Raw genomic sequence first — 8,337 nt, 5'->3', positions numbered from 1 at the left:
AGGAGGGGGACACGAAGGGTGAGAACTGCCCAGATGGTGTAACCCTGCAACCGAGGAGAGTGCGGAGGGAGGGCAGATGGGGAGGGGCAGGTGCTGGAGGACGACTGGTTCCCTGGGAGCCCGGGAGCCCAGCCCAGCCCGGAAGGAATCTTCACCCTCAGCTCCAGAACGGCCACGAGGGAGGCCAGGCCCACCTCCTGCCCTCTGGCCCTGCTTGGCTCTGCTCAGGCCCCCTGCCCACAGCAGGCGCCACCCCCGATCCTCCGTTCGGCTTCCGTGTTTGCGAATCTGCCTGCTCCCCAAATTCTCTTGACACCCTCAAGTCCATGGTCATGGGCACGCTCACTCACAAACGCGCGAGTTTCGGTTAGTGCCACACGCCTCACATTTGTGTGCTTTTCATTGATTTCACTATTTTTAAAAAGGTTTTATTTATTTATTTATTTATTTTTAGAGAAAGGGGAAGAGAGGGAGAGAAACATCAGTGTGTGGTTGCCGCTTGCGCACCCTCTACCGGGGACCTGGCCTGCAACCCAGGCTTGTGCCCCGACTGGGAATCGAACCCGTGACCCTTCAGTTTACAGGCCGGCACTCAATCCACTGAGCCACACCAGCCAGGGTGACTTCACTGTTGAAAACTGCCCCCACCTGAAGTGCCGTCCAGTGTTCCTGAGCGAGAAGGTTCCGTGGTCATCGCAGGGTCTGCCCAGGTCCCCGCCCTGCCACACGGCTGCACCGTCTGCATTCCCACCAGCGAGGCACGCCCCACCCTCACTGACACTTGCCACTCCCTGCTTTTCTTTTTTAATAGCTGTCCTTGTGGGTGTGACTGGTTTTTCTCTCCGGTTTTAATTTGCATGTCCCTGATCTTGAGGTGTCTTCTCCGGAGAGATGTCTCTTCGATCTCTGACCAGCTTGGAATTGGGTAGAGTCACAGTTCTTGGTGCACCCTGGGTAGTCACAGCCAGTTCTGGTGAATAAAGTGTTCCTGGAGCCCAGCCACGCCCCTGGCTTATTGACTGTCCGTGAGCAGTGGCCACGTGATTGCGTGGCTGCAAAGTCCTGTTTGCTGTCTGGCCCTTCATGGGACGGGTTTGCACCCCTTGCCTCGAATTACGAGGAAACCCCCGGGGGAGGGCTATTCGATGACACTCCAACAGGACAACGCAAGGGCCTGCTGTCTCGTTATAAGTTTGGGGTCATTTTTCCAAATAGCGGCCATGGAGACAAGCTGGACCCCAGGGTGTCCTCAAGCACCTCTGCAGCAGAGGTGGGAGGGACACTGGCCTGGGAAGAAGGCCCCTTCCAGCAGCTTCTGAGGGCTCCGTGGCTGGGTCGCCTCCCAGTGGCAGGGAGTGGAGCCGGGGATTGTCCCCAAGGTCCTCCGAGTCTCGATGTTCTCACCTGGAACTTGGGGGCAAGGGTTCAGCAGAACAAAGTCGCTGGGTGGGTGGACCTCTCCAGGAGTGCCCCAGCGCTGCATGCTGCACGCCCCGGCCCGGCCCTCCCTGCGGGGTCCCCTTCCCGGGAGGTCTTTGGGGCTTCGGGCAAAGCTTCTCTGGGAGGCCCATCCCCAGTGGCCTCCGGCCCCACCCACCCTGGCCTGGGAACCAGCCCCGTCCAGCCCCAAGCCCAGAGGGACGGGTTGCACCTGGGACCCCCAACACGTGGAGCATAAACCCACCTCATAACCCAGCCACCCCGCTGCTGGGCATTTACATAAAGTCCTGGACACCGGGAGATGCTCGCTGCACAGCCGGGCGTGGGAAACAGACGTCCCCACAACGGGGGGACGGACCTCGACACCCTGTGTGCAGAGCGGAAGGGGCCGGAACGGCAGCCCCTCTGTAGGCTCCACGGGGCGTCGGAACCGTTCACCGGTCGGTCGCCTGCAGGGGGTGGGGCGGGGGCTGCTGGGGAAGGCCGGGAGAGGACCTCGGGGAGTGACAGAAATGTGCTATAGTGACTGGGGCTCGGCGGGCACACGGCTCTGCACAGTTGTCAACCCCCCCGAACTGGCCTCGAAAGCGCACCCTCCATGGGGGTGGGTCACGGCTCAGCGAGGACGCACTGACACCCGCCACGGCAGGGCCGCGAACCGCGGGGCTTTCTGCGAAGTGGGAGGAGCCAGACACTGAAGGCCACGCAGCGAGTCAGCCCGCCCACGTCAGGCCGGTCCACGGGGAGCACGGCCCCTCGGAGGCGCGGCCGGAGCCAAGGCCCCAGCACAGGGGAAGGAGGGCAGCCCTCCCCGTGGAGGGCCTGGAGGGAGGAAGAGCAAGGGACCACTGTTTGGGGGACCCCGCGCTCCGCCCTGCGTCTCCCTGGCTCCCACGCTGCAGCCCCTGCCCCACGGCCGCTTCTGAGGGACGCCCAAGCTGCCCGGCGCCTGCAGCCGCCCGGGGTCTGCAGCTGGCCGGACTGGTTCCTGCAGGAGTCACCGGCCCGGGGCCCCAGGCGCTGGGGCCTTGCCACACGGGTGACTGACTCAGCCTGACACGGACAGTGGCCGCCTGACGACGGACGGCAGGGACTCACGAGCCTCACAGGACACCTCGAAGTCATGCAGCAGCTGCCGCCATGCGTTGTCACTGCCGGGCGGGGGCGGGGGCAGCGGCCGGGGCCCGAGGCTTCCTCAGAGTCTCTCAGGCCGGCTCCTGAGCCCGAGCATGTGCTGCTCTCTCAGCCGGGAAACCTGTTCTCCCGCTCACCCTCCCTGCCCCAAGTGGCACCCAGGTGTGTCTCCTGAGGCTGAAGATGCGCCTGACTCCCTCCTCACCTGGATCTGCCCTCCTCGCCCTCCCCCTGGCCCATCTGCCAGCCTCCCCCCAGCCCTGGCCACCGCAGCCTGGTGCGGGGACACCCCAGGGCCCCTAAGGGGCCTCCTGGTGTCCTGTATCAGCCCTGCTCCTCGGAGCAGCCCCGATTTCTTCCTCTTCGTCACCCCTCGCCTCGCCCAGGGCAGCCTGCCCCAGCCGCAGGGACTTCGCAGAGGCCGGCTCTTTGTCAAAACGCTGGTTTCAGCCCCAAGCTTGCCCCTCCCGCCCGCCAGGCTTTCTCTGCCCACTGGTCCCCTCCGGGTCACGAAGGATCGGGGTCTGTGGGCCAAGGAGCGCACTCAGGGGGTCTGTGAACTTGCGTGGGAGGCAGTTACATCCTCGTTTTCTGGGACGTCCAAGGGAAGTTTCCATTCGCCCTCTGCGGAGGGCGTGCAGGTCGACCCGGTCCAAAATGAGTCGGATTCCGCGGATGCATCCCAGCCCCCACCCCCGCCCCCGGTGCCTGTCCTTCCGGATGTATTGCTGGAGCTCTGCTCGGTGGTTTCTCATCCCCCAGCTGCCCGCCTGGGGTGGAAGCTCCAAGACACACCGGTGATCACCCGGCAGGGACTGAGGCCTTGGACACAGTAATAGTGAATGGATGGATGGATGGGTGAGGGACCGGCAGCCACCATCCCGTCTGCCCCCTGAGACCCTCTCCGCTCTGCTGAAGCCCCCCCACCCCAGGCCAAGCCCTCTTTTACAAGGGGACGCACTCACACGCTCACTCACAGAGGACAGCCTATGAGGTTCACAGCAGCAGCGTTTATAGGGGAAAACACCAGCAAAGCCCCCAAACCTCAGTGCCGAGATGGCCCTATGGTGGAATATTATACAGCAGTGAAAAGGAGCGACCCACCGAAAACGCTGAAACTGGGCATTGCGTTGGGCTCCATCTGCACCAAAACCGCAGTCCAGGGGCGTGGGGAGCGGGCTGCGTGGGCGCTGGGGAGCCGGGAGCTGCGGCAGGCAGGGTAGGCAGAAGTCACGTCTCGCGTCAGTGGAGCGAGGGCTCACGTGCAGGTGCGCACACGCTGGCGGGAGGGCCGGCCGCCCAGGTCTGAGTCACCTGCCGGCGTGCGCTGGGTGCTGACCTAAGCACTTCGTGCCTCGCCTCCTCCCAGCCTCACGACAGCCCCGAGGTCCTGCCTGTCGCCGCCCCGGCCAGGTGGTGCTGCGGTGACAAGCAGCCCAGAACCCTCGGCGACTCCCAACCACACAGGGCTGCTCCTGCTCCTGCTGCGTGGTCACTGCAGGGGTGGCCGGGGATCTCAGGGGTCCCCCGGGGACAGCTCAGCGGGAGCCGTTCACCACAGCTCCATTCCAGCAACAGCGGGAGCTCCGCTCTGGGGGGAAGTCACCTCGGGGGGCGATCCGGTCACAAATGCCCACCTGGGCAGGTCGCGGTGGGGAGCCACCCCCAGGCACGGGACTTCTTCTGTCCAAGGTTTGTTTCTCTTCGCCTGAAGCCAGCCCTGCCCATCGGTTCCTGGCATCTGCGTTCACACGCCTTGGAAGTGAGGGGACCACCCCCAGGAGCCTTGCTAACCCCCCGTGACCCAGTCCCCCTCCGGCGTTCTCCCACCCCCACGGAGCCTCCCTAACGCGGAGCCGTGGACTGTCCCTGTCCGCAGGAAAACCCGCCCCCTGGCCGCCGTCCGCAGTCTCAGTTCAGATAAACTCTAAGGAGAGTCCTCCGCAGGTCTGGACGGCCCTGCAGTGTCCACACTGCTGACCACTCCCTGTCAGCTCCGCTGTAACGGCCCCGTCTCCCAGACCGGACGGCGGGAGGTTCTCTACCTCCGAGTGTCCAGAGGCTGAAGCCGGAAATGCCCTGCGAGCATCACGGCCCCATTTTACAGGCAGAAACACCACTTTAGAAAGGTTTCGAGGAGGGCGCCCAGGCCTCACACCTGGTTGTGGGGAAGGCAGGGAGAGGTGGCCGGGGACAGCGCCCACTTTGATGACAGAGGCCAGGCGTGGGGGAGGTGATGGCCACGGTGGGTGTGGCTGCCCAGACGGCCCGCGCCCCGCCCAGTGACACAGGGCACAGGAGTCTCGTCCCTCTGTCTCAGAAGGCGGGAATCTCGCCCCACCTTGCTCACCAGCCTGGGGGTTCGCCAAGCCCCCAGGGAGGCCGTGCAGCTGGCCTGGGCATGGGGCAGGAGCCACAAGGCTGGTCTGAGCCCCGGCTGTGTCCAGGGCCACCGGGGTCAGCTCACCCCCAGCCTGTGTTCTCCCCCGAAGTGGACGTGTGGGGGGGAGGTTCTGCAGGCCATCGAGCGTGAGCTGTCATCAGCTCCAAATACACTGTTATGACTCTATTTTACGCAAATCCCCAAAGTGACCACACACGGGAAAACACAGCTGCTCTAAACAGAGGAGGAAGTCAAAGCTTGCTAACACTTTAAAACCGCTCAGCGGGCCCGAGGCGGTCAGGGAGCGGAGGAGAGAGGGCAGGGCAGGCGAGCAAAGTGGCCGCAGCAAGCCCTCCGCTGCCTGGAATCACTGCCCTCCACCGGACTGCACGCGCGTCCGTAAGTGTGAGTGGGCGACACGCCCCGTGGGAGTCACAGGGTGGCCACACCAAGGGAACACTCGGACGGCTGCTGGCTACAGACGGTCCCTGGATGCAGGGACATGGAGGCCGGCCGTGAGGGTCTCTGCAGGGTCAGCCGCCCCGCACAGGCCTCGGGGCCGCGGGGCCTCGGGCTCCAGCTCCGTCCCCTCGGGAGGTGGCAGGCGACTGACGTACCTGCCGATTCCTTCTCGGGCCCTGAGGATCGACTGTCGGCCCTCCGTCCCACAAAACCCCGGATTCTCCTCTATTTCCACACTGATTTCCGTGTTCTTACCTAAAAAGGTGTGTTCATGTTTCCCTGAAAACTTTCTGCCACCTGCCTGCTCCCTCTCTGCTGTCACTGCTGTGTGAGTCCCAGTATTGCCTTTTCCGAGCGTCTGCAGCAAGAGCACGTGGGGTCTTCACCCTCCGCTTTTCTCGTTAAACTGTGTCGGGGAGAGGGGTCTGCGTGCTCTCCGCCACCTGCCCGCCACCTGCCCGCAGGGGTGGAGCAGACCCAGGCAGGACGCAGCAGCAGCGCGGCCCTGCGCCCACACCCCGTCCTCCCGGAGCAGCGCTCGCCGGCACCCACCAGCGGAGACGTCCTCTGGGCCCCCGCGGACAGCCAGCAGCCGGTCCTGTGTCTGTGCCCCGGAGAGTCCTCAGCAGCCTGAGCCACAGAACCGACAACCGGTGTCCGTCAGCGAGTGAACGCACGAAAAGAACATGGCAGCCCGGCCGGGTAGCACAGTGGGTTAGAGCGTCGTGGAGACCCGCCAAAGTTTCGGGTCGATCCCCGGTCAGGGCACAGACAAGAATCAGCCAATGAGTGCGTGGGCAGGCGGAGCAACACACCCATGTCTCTCTCTCTCTCTCTAGAAATCAACGAGAAGAAGAAACAGGCTGTGGCAAAGCTGAGCCGTGGAATATTACTCTGCCCCGAAAAAGGAGCAAATCTGAGGTTCACGCTACGGCACGATGAACCCGGGCACAACGTGAAAGGCACAGATGATGAGGGCTGTGGGTTCCCTCCCTCCGGGGCGAGGTGTCTAGAACAGGCAGCTGCTCAGACAGGGAGGGTGGGGCAGTGTTCGCACGCCGGGCGGGGGCGGGGGCAGGGGCGGGGGAAGGGCAGGAGCTTCCTTTCGTGGGGACGAACGGGGTCAGAACTAGACGGGGCCGTGGCCGCAGGGCCCTGAGTGCCCTTGAAGTGGCTGCCGGTGAACCTTATTTTCTGTGTGTTTTCCCCAGTGCTCGCATTAGCGGACACAGGTGGAAACCGGACGAATAAGAGGAAACAAAGGCCCCGCCCTCGTTGTCAGAAACGCCGGGACGCGGAGCCGGGGAGGCGCGGGGCAGCTCGTGGGCGAGCCCTGCTCGGAAAGAGGCAGACCCTCTGGTCTCCCCCCGGCGCCGCCCCCGACGCCCAGAGGGACACGTGGCGCCTTCTGCGGGGGCAGGCAGGGCGCACGACACTGTGTGACGGGAGCCGGTGACGGCCACCCCCCGCCCTGCCCGCACCCCCCCCGGCCTCCCGATGCCCAAGCCCATGCTGCGCCTCCCCCCACAGCCCCCCCCCACACACATCCCCCTTTGCAGCCCACAGCTCGGTGGGTGCAGCGGCATGCCACCGGGTTCCAGTCCCCGCTGGTGTGACCCGGCCCAGCTGTCCCGGCCTTTGGCTTCTTTCTGTTTGCCAGCTTCCCGAGTTGGCACTGGCCGGAGGCCTTCTTTATTTTTATCCCTTTATTGATTTTAGAAAGAACGAGAAAGGGAAGGGGGGACAGAGAGAGAGGAACATCGATTTGTTCTTCTACTTGTCTGCGCATTCATTGGCTGGTTCTTGCTCATGTCCCGACCGGGAATCAAACTCACAACCTCGGCCTATCAAGGACAGGCACTGTATCCAGTGACACAGTGATGTCACCATATGACACTGTGACCAACTGACCCCGGCCTGAGGCCTTCGCCTTGGAGGTTGCCTCTTCCTGGAACACCTCCCAGGCCTTCCAGCCATGGGCTCCTCCCATCATGTAGCTCTCAGCTCTGGTGGCACCTACCCCGGGAAGCCCTCCAGGACTACCCTAAAATGCCCACTACTTCACTTCTTGTCAAGATGGCGGCATAGGTAAACACAGCTCGCCTCCTCGCACAACCACAGCAAAATCACAACTAAATTGTAGAACCACCACCACTCAGAACGGGCAGAAATTGAGTTAAATGGGAAGTCTGACAACTACAGAACTAAAGAAGCCACATCCACTCAAACTGGTAGGAGGGGCAGAGACGCGGAATGGGCTGGTCCCACATCCACGTGTGGTGGGTAAAACTTTGGGAGGGACATCTCGGGAGCAAGGAGTGCCAGCCCCACACCAGGCCCCACAGCCCAGGGCACCAGTGCCAGGAAGGTAAGTCCCCATCACTTCGGGCTCAGAAACCAGCGGGGACTGATTCAGGGGAAGACACAGCAGTACACTACGCCAAGCTGAGGATCAAATCAACGATTTGGGACAAAAGGGAGCAAACCACCACCAACCAGAACGAGAAAAAAGAACCCCAAACAACGAGGTAGTAGAAGCAGCCCCTAGACCAGCTCAAAGAGGTCCAGTGTTCACACTGTAGGGGGGCCAGAAGGAGCAGACGAAGAGCAAGGAGTTGGAAATCTACTTGGAAGCATAATGAAGAAAACTTCCCTAATTTGGTGAAGGAAACAAACATGCAAGTCCAGGAAGCTCAGAGAGTCCCAAACAAGAATGATGCAAAGAGGCCCCCTCCAAGACACATCAGAATTAAAATGCCAAAGTTTAAAGATAAGGAGAGAATCTTAAAAGCAGCAAGAGGAAATAAATTAGTTACCTACAGGGGAGATCCCATAAGACTGTCAGCTGATTTCTCAGAAGAAACCTTGCAGGCCAGAGGGGCTGGAAAGAAGTATTCCAAGTCATGCAAAGCAGGGAC

Source organism: Phyllostomus hastatus, unplaced genomic scaffold (genome assembly GCF_019186645.2).
Source record: "Phyllostomus hastatus isolate PE091 unplaced genomic scaffold, TTU_PhHast_1.1 phas_contig_1162, whole genome shotgun sequence".
Classification (NCBI taxonomy): Eukaryota; Metazoa; Chordata; class Mammalia; order Chiroptera; family Phyllostomidae; genus Phyllostomus; species Phyllostomus hastatus.
This window is presented reverse-complemented; position numbering follows the sequence as displayed.